General features: G+C 44.6%; 1 pseudogene; it reads right to left on the bottom strand.

Annotated features, from left to right (window-relative positions):
• LOC141421565 (zinc finger protein DPF3-like) overlaps positions 1–21,397 on the bottom strand; it is a 116,063-nt pseudogene that overhangs the window by 11,691 nt on the left and 82,975 nt on the right.

Genomic DNA, 21,397 nt, shown 5'->3' with positions numbered 1-21,397 from the left:
TCTTTCCAGAAAAGAAACAGGGACAGACACAGAGACAGTGAGGGGAGAGAAAAGACAGAGATAACCTAGGTCAAGCCTCTAGCTTAACTTCCAATTTACAAGAAATACATAAGACAAGAGGAAATAGCAAACAGCCCCACAAGGATGCATTCAGTAAAATACAGTCATAGGAACCCTACTGAACAAATGATCTGATTACTTCCACACAGAATTTAGGAGAAAAATGGAAAGAAAGATTCATGCGTATTAAAAGAAACTTCAAAGACTTATCAACTAACTGTTATATATGGGCCATATTTGGTTCCTAATTCAAATAAAAACATTTCTAAGACAGTTGAGAAAATAGGAGTCATTATTAGACATTTGATGATATTAAGGAATTATTGATGTCTAGCTGCATTAATATTTTGGTTAAAACATAAGGCCTTGCCTTTTTCAGATACATATGAAAATTTATAGGTAGACTGATACTATGACCAGGATTAAGAAGGAGAAAGTAATAGTATTTAAGAAACAAGGTTGGGCTATATTGACCTTTGTTGAAGCTAGTGATGGAGTGTATCAGTTTCATTTTCTCTACTTTTGTATAAGTTTCCATATCAAAAAGTGTTTGAAGGTTCTGCATTTATCATATTTCACATGTAGGCCAAATGAGATCGTAGATGTGGAATGTGGTAGACACAGCCAAGTACATCCCAACCATAAGTGTCATGGTTACCACTTCCAGTCTCTGAACCTTTGAGGGCTAATGGTTAGGTGCTCTCAAGTGTTAGGATGAAGAGCAAAGGCCATAAATGCAGCCCCTGCCAGGCACCTTGTGCATCTCTCTCCACAGCATAAAGAGTACCCATGGTCCCCAAAGCACAAGGATCCCAAGAGTGGTGGAGATGAAAAAAATTGAGTGACATTTTCCCAGGAACCGAGTGCCAAGAGTCCTGCCTTGCTCTTCACTCCCCAGAGGACTTCCAGCTCCTTGGGTTCCCCCCTCCCACAAGGAAAGCCCCAAACTCACATCGTTCTCCGAGGTCCCACAGAGGATGCAAGATTTGCACTCTATGCACTGCCACTTGTAGGTCTTGACGGCTTCGATCATGTTCAAGGTGAACTGCAGGCAGGTTGGGTGACCTGAAGGAAGCCAGAAGCAGCAGTATTAGGGCCAGAGGATCTGGACTGTCTCCCTTGACAATTAACCCAAGTCACATCTGTGCCAGCATGGATTGAGGCTGGGAAACCAACAGGGGCCTGGATAGAGCCCTATTCAGCCTCCTCACCATCACCACCAGTCGTGTCAGATTGAGCCTCAAGGACAAGAACAAGTGTAGATGCCATTCAATCCCCTCACACTAAGAACCACATCCTCCCACCCCTACATATGCTCTGATGAGAGCAGAAAGTGGTGATCAGAGAGAGCTGAAAAGGACATTGCAGAGCACAGAGAACAAGGTTACACTGTGAGAGGCACCAGTATTACCTCCCAAGCCCCAGTTCCAGGAGCAACACCCAAGAACTACTTTGAGTTTGGGCTTCCTGTTAGCCCTGCCTTGGAACACAGAGGAGGAGGTCAAAAGGCTCACATAGGTTCCAGGCACGTGCTCAAGGCAGTAAGTTTCATTGCACTGTTATGTACAGTATCCATGTTCACAGGCAAAAGACTAGCAAAAATCCAAGCCTTGAACGGTCTCCTGGACATCAGAAGAACTGGCAGAAAGAGCAAACAGCCAGGTCTATCCTAAAAGAAACTGTCACTCCTCCATCCCAAGTATCATAGCCAAAACAATAGCCAAATCAGGGCAGGATAGTACCCCGTGACCTTAGAGCACACAGCCTCAAAGAAACACCTGAGGCCTGGCCTGCTCATCTGGACTATGTGCTCAACCATCGCTCACCCTGAACAGAGATGCCAACGGTAAGCAGACAGCTATGAGCTGTAAAATGTGAAGACCCGTGACCATCTACATGACAGGGAAGGGAAAGTAGCCAGTGTTCTCAGGTTTCCCAGTCCTGAGAAATATGACGTCAGAATCTGCCCAGAGCACACAAAACCTGGGTGCTCTGCAGATAGGCTGTGGCATGGAACCACTACCCCATGGCACTACTTCCCAGCAGGAAGTCCCATGTCATTCCTTTCAAAGCTTCAGAGAGTGGTCACATATGTCCATTGGGGGAAATACTGCCTATTCAATCAACATAAGGACCTAGTAAACTTTGGCCTCTACAAATACAAACTATACCAAGGTATCTCTGAGAGTATAAGAGTGGGGGTGGAAATGACTGGATGGTGGGGTAGGGACACTTAGGCATATAAGTGGGAGCATCAAGGAGAGGGCTTCTCTAAAAGCTTTTCAAGGGCTTTTCTGGTGCCATCCAACTCAGAGACTCCCACACCCTCCCAAGATGACACCATGGCAATACCCTTACTTGGAAATCCGGGGTGAATAGCCAGCTGATGTCCTGAAAAGCATATCATATCTTCTTAGACAAGTTGTCTAAGAAGAACACTTGCCAGGTTGCTCCCTCTCCAGCCTCTCAGAGAGAAGTCTGCGGTGGGAATCAGGGGAGAAATTTTCAGCTGGGGACTCCGGGTTGCATGGGCCATAGATGTCCAGGTTCTCTGACAGGGTTCCATTGTTAGGATGAAGACAAGGTCATGGAGAACATATCCATCTGGGAAAGGTGACTGTAACTTCCCTGGCCTCTGGCCACACCCCAGCCACAACCAGCCAACTCACGTTAAGTATTCATTAACTCAGCAAGTATTTCTTAAGCACCTGCTAAGAAATACTTAGCTACTCTGCCAGACAAAGATACAGCAGTAAGCAACACACACTAACCCCTTCTAGTTGAGCCAGAGGGACCTCAAAGTCATAAACTCCACACAAATCTGTTATTACAATTGTGTGATTAGTGCCATGAAGAAAAAGCATAATCGACAATGAAAACAAATAGGAGAACCTAACCTCATCTGAGATGTCAAGAAAACCTTCCCTAGGAAAGCTCCAAGCCAATCCCTGACAGACGAAGGGAGGTTAGCTGGTGTGTGTGAGCGGGGTGGGGGGGGGAGTCCAAGTAGGGGGACAGCTCCTTCAGTGAAAGAGCTTTGTAAATTAAAAAGAAGAGAAAGGTCATTGAGCTGAGGCTTGATGTATGCAGCCTCAAGTATGCAGGAGGCAGCCAGAGAGGTGGCTGAAGCCAGACTACACAGGCACTTACAGCCCTTGCTTAAGGATTTGGGGCTTTAAAGTCATTAAGGATTTTAAGCAAGGTAGTGGCTGAATGACTGGGCTGATAAAGGAGCATTCTGTGGCATGAAGGATCTTTGGGATGAAGTAGTTCTGTATCCTGGTGGTTACATATGTGATAAGATTTCATAGAACTATACACAGACACATGTGTGTACGCACGTGCAAGCACTTAGAACCAAGAAAATCTGCAGAAGGTCTATGATTGCGTCAATGGCAATCTCCTGGTTTGATATTGTACTATAGGTATGTAGGATGCTAACCACTGGAGAAAATTTGGGTGAAGGGCACATGGGACCTCTCTGTAATATATTTTGCAGTTCCCTATGAAGCTATAATTGTTTCCAAATACGTAGTTGAAAAGATCTTTAAAATAAGGAAACACAAATAAGAATGTAAATCATGAGGAAGGAAGAACGGGAAGGAGGGAGGAAGGAGAAAGGGAGGGAAGGGAGGCCTTTCTAGGGAAAGAACTTTGAGGTGGGGGGATACACAGATGCAAGAATTTTTACCAGGAGCTAGAGATGTGGTTCAAGTGATAGAGCACTTGCCTAGCAAGCACAAGGTCCTGTGTCCAAACCTCAATACTGTCAATAAATCAATAATACATAAGAAAAAAAGAATCTTTGCTGGAATACTGGTTAGGAGGCTTATGCAGCTACAAGGAGAAAGACAAGGATGGTTAGACCAGAGTGGAAATTTGAGAAACAAAAAATACATGTTAGGAGTCTGTCTATTTGAATGTTGGGAATGTGGGAAAGTGACCAGAAATATTCCCAAATGTCCGACTCAGGAAATGAAGTAGATGGCATGCTCAGATGAGAAACTCTAGAGAAAGAATGTGTAGGCCCAGTGGAGAAGGGGAAGGTTCGTTCTGTGTTGAGCGTGTTGAATTTCGGAAGACCGTGAGGTTTCCAGGGGAAATGTCAAGCAGCACATGGAACATGGGCATTTATGGTCTAAAATTAGGTACTGACTAGAGAATGAAATTTAGGAGTTTTTTCCTAACTAGGTGGTAATTGAAACCATGAGAATCAATGAATTTAGGAAAAGAAGAACAAAGAGAGAAAGGGAGAGGAAAAAATAAAGGAGAAGACAGGAAAAGATCTAGGACTACACTTTGAGGAACTTAATCAATTATTTATGAAGATCAAAATAAAGACCTGGCAAAGGAAACAGAACAATGGCCAGAGAGGCAAGAGGCAAACTGAACAAGTGTGGGGTGACTGTAGCCAGGAGAAGAGATTTCAAGAGGGAAAGGGTCAGTTGTGTTACTGCCACTGGTCCTCCAGTTGTTATTTCTCCATAATGCTCCTGCGTGTGGGAGTGTTGACAGATGAGAGCAAAAGCTGCTCTAATACTAACACTCTGCAGTGTGCCCTCTTCCCAAGGAAGGAAGGTCAGCACATTCCAGAGAATGACATAGAACTCAACAGCCAACTGTGCATGTGTGGGGAGGGGGCTGGTGTGTGTGCTTCATGTATCCAGCAACACTCTGCAAATATTTGTTGAGAGCCAACTCTGTGTTCAAGGTCTCTTACACTATGCTGAACTCAAGACATCTTCCGAGATAGCTTGGGATCAATGAATGGCAGTGGGGTTTGGAAAGGCCTATTGGAAGTCTTTGAACAAAACCCTATGGGCTTTCTTTGAGTTCCTGTCTTAAGAACAAGACCTTCAACCTGGGAGGAACAGAGGAAGCTCACACAGCCTCCAGCCTCCTTGTGAGGTGTAGGATTAAGAGGAGCTTCAGCTCTAGCTCAGAACTCAGGACCTCACTCAAGTGCAAGAGGAAAGTAGGGGATAGAGATATTATTGCAACTTCTCAGCCAGGGAGGAGTTGCAAAAAGTTAAGTCACTCAAGCAGTCATCTGCAGGTGCTAAAACTATGCCCAAAATTAAGTCCTTCTGCCTGTGCCATTATACCAGGTTAGCTATCTGTTGCCTCTCTCCACAAACTGGAAAAATCATTTGACATCTAAAACTAGAAGAACAAACTTCTTACACACCATGGAAATGACTTAGAATTGCACACTGTTAGACAAAGGGCAAAGTTTCCAAGGAATTGGTAGAAACTCATTTCCAAGTTTTGAACTCCTTATTTTTACCCAGACAAATTCCTAAAGGTATAAGTAAGAGAAGAACAGATACAGGCTTTCCAATTGAAGGGTGGAACTAAAAAAAAGGGCATTGCAGTTAAGTTATTCACTTATAATCACTCACTACTTGAGGATTCCTACCTTAATCTCTTTCATAAAGATAACATAATTCTCTAAGATATTGTTTGGAAATCTAGATTTTTTTCATATCTCTAGTTTTCTTAAAGTAAGGAATACTTAAACTGCTAGTTAAATAGCCCAATTTATCCCAGGTCCCCCTGCTGCAATGATTCAAGACATTTACAAGATTTTAATTACAAAATGAATTTAGAGAGTGAGGCTGTGTGCATGACTTATCCTAGCCAGATCATCAAAAACCAAGTGAAATTTCAAAGCTGAGTTATCAGGAGGGCCCACTTATTTAGTTGGTCTAGTAGTGAATTTGGTATAAACAGGCATTCATGACTGAGCCCTAACCCCTTCCAAAACTGGCCTCCATCCTCCCTAAAGGTTGAAATGGGAAATGTCACCTATGGCTACCCTGGGCAGGAGACCTAACTCTTGGTCTGGGTTGTCAGACACTAGGGATTCAGTTTCAGGGGGCTATTTCAACCTCTGGGAAGAAAAGGAGAGCCTACAGAGTATGGGAGACTTCTCAGACAGGGGAAGATACACCAGAAGGCTGGGAATTCCTGGTGTTTATGGCACCACAGTCTATTGAGTTCAATAAAAAAAGATGGGCACCCGGAAGCTGTAAGTGCTAGCTTGCCACTCAAAGGACACATACCAGGTCTTTATAGAACATGTGCATTGATACCGAGAATATTCAAGGCATGACAAATGGGATTCATGACATGTGAGTGAGGAGGCACACAAATAAACATCCAGACAAAACCAGGGTTAGCTTCATATTCATACCTGCCTACATGCCCATTCATAGCTGCTCACACACATGAATACTTCCAACCTTTCAGGGAAGTAAGCATCTAAACATACTTTGTTGACTCAGCTCACTCTTATGATTGTGACTTAGAAGCTCACAGAAGGCATTAACTAGTCAGTTTCACTCTATGTACAAAGAGGTTGGATTCCTCTATTCTCTCTAGAGAAAACACAGGTCATTTTCAATAAACCCTGGGCAAAAACAAATACACAAACTACTATGGTGTTTCTTTTACATGATTCTTATTAAAATTTTTATTTCATTATTGCCAGCAAGCTACACCACTGATTGAATTAGAGGTCTTGGAAAAAAAATTATCTTCTTGGTATGTGCTGAGAACATAAATAAAATAGATACAAATAACTGTGGAACTTGCATGGTTTATTATTTATTCATTGAGAAATTATAAACATCTAATTATACTTTATTACCTTATTTGTCAATGCTGATCTGTTAAAAACTAATTTCTCAGGAAAGGAGAACCTAAATATCCATGGATCTCAGGCAAGCAAGTGCAAAGCTCAAGTCATGCTCCTTGCTTTGATGCTTGGTTTAGAGAAATCATACTACATAAAATGCATAGTATCAATTCTACCCTGAAATGGCACCAAAAACCAGTTTCCATGTGCATTCATCAAAAGACAATACAGCTCAAATCTCTAACACTGCTCTATATCCAAACACACACAAAATTTCTAATATTCACATATTGCAAATATATGTAAAGCTTTAGCTAAAGAGTTTATGCAAAGTATGGTGAAATCTGAATCATCAGATAAAGAGAAATTTGAGGAGTGGGAAAAAATATTACTAGCTTACTTTGGGAAGGCAGCTCATTCAGTCCGATCCATTCATTCTCAAGTTTATCTCTCTCTCTCTCTCTCATTTCCTCCTTTCGCCCTTCACTCTCCTCCACCTAGCTTATCATGTGGAAGGAAGGCGGCTCTGAGTCATTACTCTTAATCTATAAAGGGTGAACCAATTCTGAGCAATCAGGAATCCAACCTCTTTACACATACGTGATGACAAGTACGTTAACAGGCACTGCTTCTCACGGATTCTTCCTTAAGCCTTGCTTTGTAAGCCTTCTGCACTGGCCTGCAGGCCTACCTCTATCTGCCTGGATGTTACTTCTGATGTTAAGACTGCAAACTGATGACCACAATGGCACTCCAGAGGCACCTGAATGGCTCCTTTTTTCTTCTTACCATTTTTATGTACTTCAAAGAGGAGAAAGAAGAGAAAGAGAGTGGAAAGTATAAAGACCAAACAAACAAAAACACATAAAAACAAATAACAATGTGAGCCATGTGGTGTTGAAAATGGCTGCCTCTTTCATGAACAAAACATTTTACTTCACAGCAAGTTCAAGTCACCTCTGAGGTCCCTTATCCTCCCCTCAAGCTGTCAAGCTCTACAGCACCTAGGTATCACATGACACGCAAACCACAGGGGCTGCTGCACCAATTGTTATCATAAACACCATACAAAGTACACTCATGCATCAGAGGCACTTCTGATGGACCAAACAGCTAAAGCCTCATGGTGCCATTCCCAAATGACTGGAGAAACTCCCCATTTTCACAGGCAAGTATGGTTCAAAGTGGATCTATAGTCATCTGTAAACCTGAGGGTGTTGTGATTGGTCCTCTTAGAGTGAAGTAATGGGATGGGGAAGCCTTGACCTTGATTTATGTGACTTACTTGATTGGCCCAAGTTGGATCCAAGGCACAGCACTTGAAAGATGTCCAGGCATCTGGACATCTGTCCCATTACTGTCAAGGCATAGTGACAACTCCACAGCCTCTAATTAGTCACTGCAGCCAAAGATCAAAGGTAATACATTCATTTTTTTCATTCCTTTGACTGTATTTGTTGAATAAAAATACACATGACAGGCACTCTTCTAGGTACAGAGGATATAGCAGTGAGAAAACCCAAATCCCTACTTCATGGAAAAAATGCCACAACTTGAGATATTTTGCAGCAGCTGAGTCCTTTGGACAAGTCGCTTTGCCTCTCTGGGCTCTCGTTTTCCAATATATTGAGTTAAAAAGTTGAAATCTGCTATCCAAGAATCTGTGTCCATCTAAGACCCCCACGAATGGTATTCTTAGAGATATTATTGATCTCAAATTGGCTATCTGTTGGAGAGTTCAAACAAGTTTTCTGCAGTTTGCCACATGAAACCCAGTGTAGAAAAATAAGAAGAAATGAAAATAGCCAGTAATTACTTTTAGAATTCATGTCAACTTTCCCGTGGAGACCAACCCAGTCTTAGTCCAACATCAACAAAAATATGGCCATGAGAGAAAGGCACAGAAATCTAAAAATCTAAAGCACTTCTCATCAACACTCCACTCATCCCCATGCAATAAATTGATCAGATGAGCCATCATGGATTGGCAGGCAGGCAGAGGCTTGGGTAAGTTTTCTTCATGGGGAATATTGGACCTGAATTGAGCTGGGTGCGTGACAGCACCAGGCAGATGGTAGATAGCAGTTAGCCATAAGCAATGGGGATATGCAAGTAGACCCTAAGATGAAGGATGTTCAACATCTTGAGTCCTTGAGTGAGGAAAAATATTAAGTAGCAAGTAAACCCTAGAGGTGACCATGGGAGGAAGAGATCACAAGGTCTCTGAAAGAAAACTGTAATTAAACTTTCTGAGCACCAGTGGCTATTGCCTGTAATCCTAACTACTTGGGAGACTGAGATCAGGAAGATGGCAGTTTGAGGCCAGCCTGGGCAAAGAGTTTGAGAGACCTCATCTCTAAACTAACAGAGCAAAATGGACTGGAGATGTGGTTCAAGAGGTAGAGTGCTTGCTTTGCAAGCTCAAAGTCCTGAGTTCAAACTTCAGTCCCACCAAACACACCCACATACACACATATACACAAAATAAAACTTTCCAACTCACAGGTGACAAGTTGCTGTTAAGATCAAGACCATGGGAGGTCACAAGATGTTTTTGAGTCCCCCACACACCTAAAGATTAATGAAAGGCTTTATTCAAGCACAATAGATCTTTAACAACAGAACAAAGACCAGGTCTGGGGCAAACCATACTCTACAGGCCCAATAATCATTTGTAACTTGTAATTCTGTAAACCTGTCCTAGCCTAGTGACCCTGTTGCTCACTCCTGACCTCAGCCCTGTAGGCTAGACCTAGGGATAAAAATTCCTCATGGGCAACCTCAATAAATACTCAAATTCCAAAGTCTAATATTGTCCTTCTCACACTAGAGACAACCCACTTCCAGTTTATTGAGAGTGTATTCCTTTTAATAAACTTCACTATCACCTTCACTGCATTTCAAGTCTTGTCTGAATTCTTCTCTCCCAGGCCCCAATAGTCGCAAGAACCAAGGTAGCTGCGCTGACCTTCTAGTAACAGCAGGGAGGAGAGAAGAGGGCCAACAGTAGAAGCAACTTGGCTGACTCTTCTTTTAAATTCTTAGCTAGAATTGTAGAGTGTTAGTGATCGTGTGCCAAAATGATGTGTGTCCCTCAATAGGATGAGGTGGCCAACCTGACTGGAGCCTGACACCAATGTCAGAAACAAATCCTTGACACTGGATGTGCATTTCAGGTCTCTCTGGATATCAGGGACATCCTGATGGATCCTACCGAAGGTTGGGGGTTTTCTCTAGGAAAGTGAAGCCAAAGAAGAAGCTGTAATCCCTGTGTCTCCTTCTGTCCTCAATGGGTTCAGGAGGGTTTTGTGATGTCTGTAATTGGTTGGTAGCTGGAAGGAAGCAGCAGTGATTATCAACACTGATTACCTGTGATCCTCTAATTGCCAACCTTCCATGGATTAGAAGATGAATTCATGCATGGTTTAAGTTCTTGAGTTGTCTGAGAACCTTAAAGGTAGGTTTTTTTTTTTCCTTCCGAAGAAATTGAGGGGCTAGAAGGGTGGCTCAAGCCACAGAGTACTTACCTAGCAAGTGCAAAGCCCTGAGTTCTAACCCTGCGAAAAGGGAATGGTAGCAGATGATGCCAGAAAGATTGTGACAGGTCTCTTCTGCAGGCATAAGGTTCTGAATTTGACTCTGTGGTAGTGAGGACTCCTCAGAAGTTTTGAGCAAGGATTGATTTGCTTGTATCCAGTGGTAGGGCAGAGGGTAAATGTGGTAGAGGCAGCTGGGCAGGGTGAGCAGTTGCAATATCCATTTACTCAATGAACTTTTATTGATCACTATTGTAGGTGCTGAGCAAAGAAAAACACAGACAAAAATCTGGCCTTTGTAGAGCTGATGTTTTAGAGGGGTAATGAGTGCCTGGTAATTGTGGGAATAAAAGCATGGATCATTTGAGAGGTAGAATTAATCAACAGGACATGATGCTCATTTGGACAGGAGTGTGAAGAGAGAAGGGTCAAAAATGACTCCAGGGTGACTAGGTTGGACCACAGAGTAGAGGACAAACCTGTTAGGCAGGAGAGAAATGGAAACCATGCAGTCATATACTGCAAAACAACATCTCAGCTGATGATGCACAGCATAGACAATGGTGGCCCTGGAAGACTGTGACACCTAGAATCATCATAGTCACCTTAGCTTAACTAACTATGACATCTATCCAACCCTGAAATCACCTAAGGACACATCTTTCAGAACATGCCCCTGTCATTTCAGTGCATTTTTGGAGTTCCATTAGGGCACATGGCATTTGTTATGTAGATAGAGCATTCAGTGGCGATGTCTAGGAATCAGTGAGAAAATCCGTGTCTCCTCTCAGGAGAGAAGATCAGAGTGGAGATACAAATCTAGAAACTATCAGGTTTGTGTGGCAGAAGCAGCTTTGGAACTTGGTGAGATAGTCAGTGAGAGACCACAGAGTAAAATTAAAGAGCTTCCATTTTAACTAATGGAAAATAAGGTAATGCAGGGCAACAAGAAGAGAGGCCACCAAGAAAGACAGAAACCCCATGGCCAGGAAGGAGGAGAACCTGGACCGGACATATGATGGAGTCCTAGAAAGGGAAAAGGGTGATACCACCATCAAGTGAGTCATGAGGTAAGATAAGAAAGAGAGGGACATGATGCCCTGGACAAGACAATGGGGATTCTGAGTAAGGCAGTGTCTAGGGGCAGTGGCTCCTCATCCCTCTCTAGATGGCTGAATGGTCTCCCCATTGTCTTGAGAAGAATTTGCATGCAGACGATCTCAACACAATGTCCTGCCACAGGCTTTGTTCACCATGTTTAAGCTTGGCAGTGCCAAGGGAAAGAGTGTTAGGAGTAGCATCCAAATCCATTTGGTAACTACAAGGGCATTTTTGGTACAGGTTCTACGGCCAAAGATCTTCCCCACAAGAGGAATCAAGTTCCACTGGAAGCGTCTTTTAATTTTGGATTGAAATTCCTCAGTCCTAGGTATCTAAGCCCTGCTCCATCAACAGGTCCTGGTAGAGGCTTCTCCCACAGTACCAGATCAGGTTCGGGCAAACCAAAGGCAGCAGGAGCAGCAACTGCTCACCTCACTGACTGAAAGGCAAGGATGGGTGAAGGCCAGACAGCAGTGCCCTGGCCATGGTGCTCTCTAAAAATGCCCACAAGTTCTTTGATTCTCCCCTTCTCTGTCCAGGAGATAGAGGTTATTCCCCTATCCTTGAATGTAGACTGGACTTAATGATTTTAGCAAACACAGTAGGAGAACGTGATGATATGCAATTCTGCAGGCTAAGTTAGAAAGACATTGTGGCTTCCATTTTGATCTCTCTCTCTCTCCCTTCCTCCATTTCTTCCTTCCCTCTTTCCCATCACTCACTCTGAGGAAGCCACCTGCTGCCCTCCATGAAAAGGCCTGCATGGCAAGGAACTGAGGGAGTCCTCTGCCCAAAGAATTTAGGTTCCCAATCCAACAGCTCGCAGGAACTACAGCCAACCAACCACACATGAGTGAGCTTGAAAGCAACTCCTGCAGTCCCATGAGATGCCCTGTGAAAGACCACCCACACAGCTAAGCCATTCCCTGACCCTCAGAAACTGTGAGGTAATAAATGTAGCTTTCAGTTGCTGAGTTGGGAGTATTAGTTCCATAGCAACGGATAATTAATACAGTGGCAAAGGAGGAACAGTAAATGGGTCTGGATGGAAGACTGAAAAACCATACATGTGATATAACTCCCATATAGGCAGAGTCCAGTGTGTGTTCCCAGCCATGGTGAGCCCCAGTGCTGGGCTAAACATTGAAGCGTAGAAGCAGGGTTTGGGATTTTTAGATCATTCCCTCTCCTCCATGGAGGGCGTATTTTTAGTGGATCTTCTTAAAAGAGCTAATAGTGGGAATCCAGCTGATTAAGTGGGATGATATGAGGATAAGTAACAAGAAGTAAATGGGGTGACCCTTCACAATCTATAGAAACACTAGTACATCCACCTTCAGTTTTCTGGGTCCAACTCATTTCTATAACGTGAACCTAAGGAGACCCACTCCACCAAAGAAGCCACTGTCATTGGCCTCTGGTCTTGTCCTTTATTCCTTTCTCACCCCCATCCTTTCTTCCCTACTTCACTTGCCTGAGCTTATCTCTCACCTCCAACAAGCTTTCCAATCAGGTTTCCTGGAACAAGTCCCCACTATTAGAAAGCCAGCAGCTTCCTGGAAGTATAGTCAAACTGACATGAACAGAACAAGATCCACAGCCAATATTTTGACCTAAAGAAAGCAGTGCGTAGCTGGGTTCAGTGGCTCACAGCTATAATCCTAGCTACTCAGCAGGCAGAGATCAAGAAGATCATGTTTCAAGGCCAACCTGGGCAAACAGTAAGACCCTATCTCAACTAATGCCAGAAGTCCATCTGTCCCCTACTGCAGTGAGACCTTAAGTACCCTTGATTCTAGTCTGTTTTTATTTTTTATTTTTTGAATATCTAGTCTTTTTAATAGCTGGCAACAGATTAAAGAGCTTTTGCCACTATAACACTGGTCCAGTATGGTGGAGGTTTGTGGGAGACAAGCCCTTTTGATTCGTATTTTATGAACCCGAGGGGATTGATTGAACTTTCCTTTTGTTTAGGGTTACTCATCTCTTTGAAAAGAGCTGGACTACTTTCTTCTATGACCTGTGCAAGGCATGGTGGCATGCACCTGTCATCCCAGCTGTGTGGGAGGCCTAAATAGAAGGATCATGGTCCAGGTTGCCCTGGGTATAAGCATGAGACTCTATTCAAAAAATAACTAAAGCAAGAAGGGATGGGGACATGGCTCAAGTGACAGAATGCCTGCCTTGCAAGTGCATGGCCCTGAGTTCAACCCCCCAGTAGCGAAGGGCTTAGGCAGTCAGCAAGCAGTAGAACGGAGCAAGAATCCAGGTCTTCACATCTTAGTCCTTAGTCACTCACTACCTCTTATTCCACAATGGCCAAACACAGCAGTCCAACCTCCTCTTAGCTCCTTATTTCAAGCTGCTAAATATATAATGTTTTTCCTTTTTATGCAAACATTTACTAAATCATGGAGATATAGGTCACTGAAATTTCCTGTGCCTCAGTTTCTTCTATTTGTACCACACAAAGGTGTACTAGCCATCCCCTAAGGCCTATTTGGGTTTCAGTGCTCTATGCCTCTGTCAAAATCCCCCAGGAAGCAGGGAGGGCATCAAGTCCTCACCATCTGGCAGGTACTAATCCTGGAAAACCCTGGGGAAGAGTCGCCCAGGAGTGAGCCAGTCCAGCCCACACAGAGACCCTAAGGGCTGCAGGAAGTTGGTCAGCAGCCTACCGTGGCAGTACCAGGCTTCAGCTCCTGAGAACCTCAACAGCAGTGCCCTGTGGTGGCAGCAGGAGGTGTCATCCTCCTTCCCCATGTCACAGTCCCACTCAGTCTCACTGGGTCAGTTATTCTCACATGGAGCCAGTTGTCCAGTTCTTCCCTAGGGTCATCCCAGGGATTGCCCATCACCAGCAATGTTGTGAAGCACTGAGAGGAACATAAAAGACAACTGGCATCCAAAGCCAATTTCACACCAGCCCAGACACATTCACTACACAGTCAGTGGAGAAAGGACAGGAATGTTCCTTATTTAGGATAGAACAAAAGAGCAGACAAGAAGAGCCCTCCTTTTCAGTCACCAGACTATTGCACTCAATCCCACTCTCTACCACCCACCACCAAGGCCCTAAAAGGGTCCAAAGTTCACTGGCACCTTTAATCCTTTTCCCTTTCTCTTTTCACCTCCCAATTTCTCCAAGTCACCAATTCACATTCCCAATTGGAATGGCAGGAAAATGGAAAATGAGGCTCACAATGGTGACAACTAGGCTTCTTCAGCCCGAGGTCCCTGATGTCCTTCAACAACCCTCCACAAGAAGAAAACAAAATAACACTGCTTGAAGGAGACACTTCCCTGGGGCATCATGGAAGGCCATCAAAGCCAGTGCCATCTGGCCTTACACTACCTGAGCATTTGCTTCCAACCCCCAACCTCCTGGCAGTTCCTATATCTTTGCTCGTTCAAGCCAACTGACAGGTCTATTTCCACTAGCCAAATTTTCATCTGTGATTAACCCAACTTTTCCTGACAACTGAACAAATATTTACCCAACAAATTCATGAATGAGAATTGATCTTCTTGTTTACTTTGGAAGCCAGAGGAGTGGATTTTTACATGGGCTTTCTTTTTTTCCTCTGGAGAAATTAGAGATATAGGATAGCACAAGAGAAAGCAAATCAATGTCTATTTCCAGTTACCAATATCTGGTTTCAGATTTAATAGAAATGATGCCCTAAGACACGTAGCCTACTCGGTCTGCTCAATTTAAAAAAAACACCCATCCATATTAGAGTAATGCAGAGGGAGAGCCTTTCCTGGTACTTTATAAATGTAGGCAAGAGCCTCACAACTATTGCAAGATTCACAAAGCCCTTGGATAAGTAGTGATCAATTCTATCCCGGAACCAGGGAAATGAAGGCACCAACTAGCTCTAAAATTGGTTCTGAGGAATGGCTGTGGGGAATTAGGAATACATCACCAGAAATCTGACTTCCCTTCACAGACAGCTAAATATACAGCACATATGCCACCATTTTATCCCACACTATGGCAGACATCACTAATCAATTCAGCATTGTCTTCCAACCCGCTTGGAAGACCTTGAGATCCTTCAATACAGCACTGCAAGCAGCCCTCCCTGTATGAGTCTGTACACAAGAAGAAACCTACTTGGTATCTGTGAACTAGGAGTCCTTGGGCTTAATAGGTTGGAAGCATTGCACGAGAATTAAGGATCCAAACTTTAAGGTCACTGATCAAATACATACATAACTCCTGTTTTCCTTTCTGTGAGTCAGTGGCCTCTCAAAACAACTAGGACCACAGATCAAATGGCCTTGTTTTGTGGATGGCCTGACAGATGGTATTCCTAGAGTCACATACTTCTGCTTTCACAAAAAATAATCTGAAAGAGCCTTTCAAAAAAGATATTTTTTAAATGGTGGATAATATTTTTCCTACTCTATCAACAAATAGGTAATTCTTAAGTAATTATTTTGTTTCTCACTACCTACAGTAAACTCTTAGCACTGTAAGCCTCTTTGCTGTCTGGTCACCACTGTCTTTTTTAGATCCATATCCTTCCACACCACTGATCTCAACCATCACTACACCCTATTCAGAAGCCACCCAGAAAAGTAATTGCAAGTTAGGTAGGGCAGTACATGCCTGTAATCCCAGCCACTCAGGGGAGACAGGAAGTTCAAGGGTAGCCTTATAAAGTTAGCTTGAGACCCTATCTCAAAAACAAAAACAAAGGGGCTGAGTTCAGCTCAACCCCAGTACTGTCAGGAAGGGAGAGAGGGAGGGAATGGAGCCATGCCCCCCCAACCCAAAAAAAAACTGCTCTTTTTGCACACAGAGATCTTTCTGTCCTTTCTCAACACCCATTCACAGCCAAAGATGTCACACAGGTTGTCTGTCCTCTGCAATAGTAAGTGTGGTCCGTGGACCATTAGTGTGAGCCCCACCTGGGAGCTTGTTAGGAACGCCCACCCCAGACCGACTGAATCTAAATCTGCAACTGAACAAGGTCCCAAGGGGCTTCAAGTACAGCTAATGTCAAGATGCATGGCTCTAAATTCCCCCTTTCCGGGGTACCCACTCAGTCTTCATCCTTTCTTTCATCTAGCTCCTCTCCTCACTTTTCCACCAAAAATTTTTATCAAATGAGTGAATCCATCAACGCATATATGAGTAAAAGAATAATGAACTCTCATTTTCTACCATTTGCCTGTTCTCAGGACTTCTTTTCATCCTTCAAGTTCCAGTGCCAATGACCCACTTCCAAGAAGCCTTCTTTGTTCTCCAAAGCAGCTAGGAAACCAGAGTTCTGGGAAGATGGAGAACCTGCTTGAAGTTGCACGGCTATCAAGTGGAACCACCTGACTCCAAAACTAGTGAGAGCTGTCAGTACCTGCAGGGCCCTGCCTTAAAGAATGGCAGCAGGAGGGATGGTGGGGGCTCCCACAGAAGCCCGTTGCCACTGTCAGGGGCAGCAACTTGCAGTTAGAAGCAGTAAATCAAACATTGCTTTGGAGATGGTGATGTCTCATGTGAGCGGACCCAAAGCAGATCCCTTCTAGGTTCAGAGCCGTGATGCCCATTCCTTACCCATAACTCCTAGCCCTCCTGAAGACCACACTCTGCTCTCCTTCAAACACACATCACAAGCACATCTCTTTCCCTCTCTGCCTTGACGGGGAATTCTCCTTTAGAGAGTGAGGACCTCTAGATGGAAATGTCAGACACTTGTCTCTCACCTCTCCAGTCCATAGCCAGACCTTTCTGATGATGCAGTGGCTTTCGGACTTCCGAGTGCACAAGAAGCACCAGTGTTTTAAACTCGCAGATACCCTAGTCCCACTGCTTCTAATCCACCAGTGCCAGGATGGGTGGTTCTGCTTATTCAGCTAGTGTTCTAAGGCGACTCTTATGCAAGTGGTCCTCTGGCCACATTTGGAGGCTCCTGCAGATCAGCAAGCTATGCTGTGATGCTGACCACTCTGATCCTGAGTCCACTTTGGTCAGGAAGACTTTGAAATCCTTTCCAACCCATCTTCTCTTCTTATCGTGAGGAGCGAGGCTACAGGGTGTGTGTTACTGCTTTGCTAAACTGGAGAACACCTAGAAAAAAAAGACAGGGTTTTCCACTCCTTGGTTGTTTTGGCACCTCCATATCTCTGATCCCATTCTCAGAAAGTCTGTATTTCTCTCCACTTCAGAGCCCACTGTCAACACATTCTTAAGTGTTTCAGACAGACCTGTGATTGTTCGATGCAAAGAACATCAATTCGTACTGGGCAGAGTTCGGACACAAGCCGTCTTCCTGAGAGCAGTTCTGTTGGCCAGAACACAAAGAGGCCTGACCTTCCTTGCAGCAGCCTGAGACAGCAACATCCACTCTTCTTCCCCACGACAACACAGCACTTCGAATTCTGCTTCTATATTATGAAAAACAAACGGAAACGTCCACCCCAATATTTGTGGGACTGATGCAACTGCAGTGAGAAAAATGCAGGATAGACTTAGAACATAGTTTCCTTCATGTTATTATGAAGCACTGAATTTCTTTGCAACCTAGGTAAACAATGAATGAATTAAACAGCCCCAGAATGAGCATTGCTTCTTCCCATTTCCTATTTTAGAGTCTACTCAACTATTTTAAGAGGCATATACTAGGCCAGAATCAAAAGTAATAGTACTAGCCAGCTTGGTCCTAACTTACAGAGGTCAGTGAGTTGGTACGTCAATCTTCAATTTTGCCAGGTTCTCTAATCAGCTGACCCTAGCGTATCTCCCACATTCTATCTGCTCACATCACTGCACTCCTGTATCCATCTTAGATTCTACCACCCATCCTTAAATTCACATTCTTGTGTATATCTCCCTCTTCCCTACCTATCCCAACTGTGGTTAAGCCCAATGCTCCAAGCAGAGGAAAATGCACCACTGTGCTGCTGCCCAGTCTTGGCTCACCTGGTGACCACAAATCTTATCGGTACCCTCTATTTCTCTGGTCAAAACATTCTCCCACGTCTCTCCATCCTCTTAAATCTCTCATTCTTCATATCCGCTTCTTATGCTCTCCCTATTTAGTTGGAATATGTAGACAAGCAGAATCAAACTACCTGTTTCTCCATGCTACATCCTCCAGGCTCCCTGAACCTCAACCCTGTACTTATCTCTGTCCCATTGCCAGGAGTGAACTGCCTCAGCTCCTACCCAAGGTCAAAAGGTCAATTCACTACTTGGGCCAGGATCCCAACTGCTCACCCTGGAACTTTGTTTCTGTCATTTCTCTCTCTCTCTCTCTCTCTCTCTCTCTCTCTCTCTCTCTCTCACACACACACACACACACACACAAACCATTCTGCCAGCCTGCAAATAAACTGTAAAAGCTGCCATCTTTTAAAGACACTCTTCCTGTCTGAGAAGCCCCACCCACTGATGGTTCAATTCCTTTGTTTATCCTTCAACCTAACTTGAAAGGGCTGGTATTCTCCATCTCCTTCCTGCATTCTCTCTCCTCCATACCCCACATGGTCCTCCTCCCACATACTCCTAACTTTTTTGGTCTAGTTACACTCACTTCTCTAAACATCGTCTACATACTTGTAATTTCTGAACCTACACCGAAGCATGAACCACTTGGTGATTCCAGACTCATTGATTCACTTGCCATAGTAGTTAAGAACCTGAAGGATAAAAAATAGAAAAGGTCCAAGATGGGAACACTGACAGTCAGGAGGGCTTTGGTTCTGGGGTTGTGAAATCTTCCTGGAGGCAGGAAGCAGAATTCACAGCAAGCAGAAAATGAGGTGCATGGCACCAGATTTGTGAACTACCTGGTTGCATTTTGGACCATGACTAAGAATAAAGATCATTGCAGGTTCTAGAATGACAGGAGCAAAGAAGATAAAGAAAGTGAAAAGAGGAAGAATGAAGACAAAGAAGGTGGAGCTAGAAGAATTGGGGAAAAGCATGAGCCTAAGAAGCAGGAAAGGAGAACATTGATCCTTGCTTATTCAGGACACACGGCAAGAATTCTGATTAAATTCTTAACCTAGAACAGTGTTAGTATTATTAACACTAGAAACTACAATTTAATGAGGTGCTTCCTAAGTGCTAGGCATTTTAAACACACTTCCTCATTTAACTCTTAAGACAACCTATGACTCATGTTGCAAAGCAAGGGGCAAGCAGAGGCAAAGGAAAACCCACAGTTCAGTCCAACATCCATGTGGGGAATCACTACACCCCTTGGCCACAGGAGACAGGCAGGGGAAAATACCTTTCTGATATTTGGCTTCTGACCATTAGTGGCCTCCCAGAGCAAGGGGCTGGGCTAGAAGATGAAGGCCCACCTGAACCAGGATGTCTCCTGCTTCCCCTCCACACCTTGTCATCCCTATCCACACCCTAAGCTGCCCCTGAGGGAAAGGTGAGAACTCAGAGGGTAGGGAGGGGAGGAGGGAGAACAGCTCATCCCAGCCTCACAGCTAACCTAGCATCCTGGATTAAAGGCCTCCTCATAATTACCTTGAACAAAACCAGGTCAGGGCCACAGCCAAACCCCACCCTCACAGACTTAAAGGTGAGGAATTGGAATGCCTTAAAGGCCCTGCAACCAAAAGAGCAAAGAAGGCCTGTATAGAGAAGATGGCTGGATGGGGATGCCCATGAGTAAGAGAGCACTCAACTGGGAGTCCAGAAACTAGGGCCAGCCAGGCCCCTGGAAAGCTTTGAGTTCTCAGCAATGACTCTTCCCATGTCCCTGTTTCCTCCACCATTGGATAGCCCTAGGGCCTCTCCTCTGTACCCAATACTCAAGGACAGGGCAGCACCTGCAGCCACCACAGGGAGTATAGCCTGAGGACAACGGGACTTGGCTCCTATGAAGCCAGAGGTGGGAAAACACCAATGCCTCTCTGCAGGTGTGCAGCCCCCAGGTGCCCCAGATCCATCTGGTTCTCCACCTGCCCTCTCAGTCAGGGCAAGATGGAGGCAGGGGGTCAGAAGGAGTCAGTGGTGTGAGTGGACAGAGGACGTGAATCATCCCTCCAGAGACCCTATAACAGTGCCCAAGACTTTCACACTGAAGTTGCTACAGTGGCTTAAAAACAGTACTTCCCCCAAGTCCCCAATTAAAATGCAAACAAGTTTCTGGACAGGAAAGCATTCTCATGATTCCTTACTTAACCAACGCAGACACTGTCAGAACCAGAGCCAACGCTGGACACCGCCCTTCTTTAAACACGTGAGGAAACTTGGCCCCCAAAGGAGAAGTGACCTGTCCACGGTCACAGAGGATGGTGGCAGCAGAGCTGGGCATCTGACCAGATCTGCCAAATCTTTACATAATATAGCACTGGCCCTGACGGAGGGAGGCCCAGCATGGGGAGAGCAGGGGTCTGGAATCTTGGAGTCCTGCTTCGGGCTGCTGCTTCTCCTGTCCAGTCACCACAGCAAGCAAAAGCCCTTGGGACCTTGGCCAGCTGACTGACTCCTCCACGACCCTCCCTTCCAGACGATAAATGCATGTAAAAACCACACAAACCAAACTGAGTATTGTATGCTCTGCACCCAGCCTCCTGGAAAGGAGAACTTTCCAGAAGAAACACCTCCAAGGTATTTTACAGAAAGGGGTCCCCATGAAGTACTCTTCAGTTTGGGCTCTGAGGGTAAGGCAGGACGACAGGGGTATGAAACAAGAATGTAATGTTTTTAATGTCACTTTTGTACCAAAATGGCCTCATGGGACTGTGAAGATAACTAGACTAATACCAGGTTGGATTCATTATTTACCAAGATGGAGACCGAATTGTTTTTGAAGCAGGTCAACCAAATGATGCCTGTGGCCCAAAATGAGGTTCTAAAAGGCAATGCAAATGGGGAAAGAAGAAGAATCCTCCAGGAGTAAAAAAGGGCTCTTTGCTCCCCTCCTTACAGGGTCACAGTCACCTGGAATGGGCCTGCAGAGTTGCCAGGCATGGATGGGCTTGGCCAGAGGAGCTGGCTCTGCAACCAAGTAATTTGCTCTTGCTGGGGAGCCCAGGCAATTTTCATACTGGCTAACCCCCCAGGACTGACCAGACAGCCCTTGGTTTA

Source organism: Castor canadensis, chromosome 3, assembly GCF_047511655.1.
Source record: "Castor canadensis chromosome 3, mCasCan1.hap1v2, whole genome shotgun sequence".
In the NCBI taxonomy this organism is placed as follows: Eukaryota; Metazoa; Chordata; class Mammalia; order Rodentia; family Castoridae; genus Castor; species Castor canadensis.
This window is presented reverse-complemented; position numbering and strand designations above follow the sequence as displayed.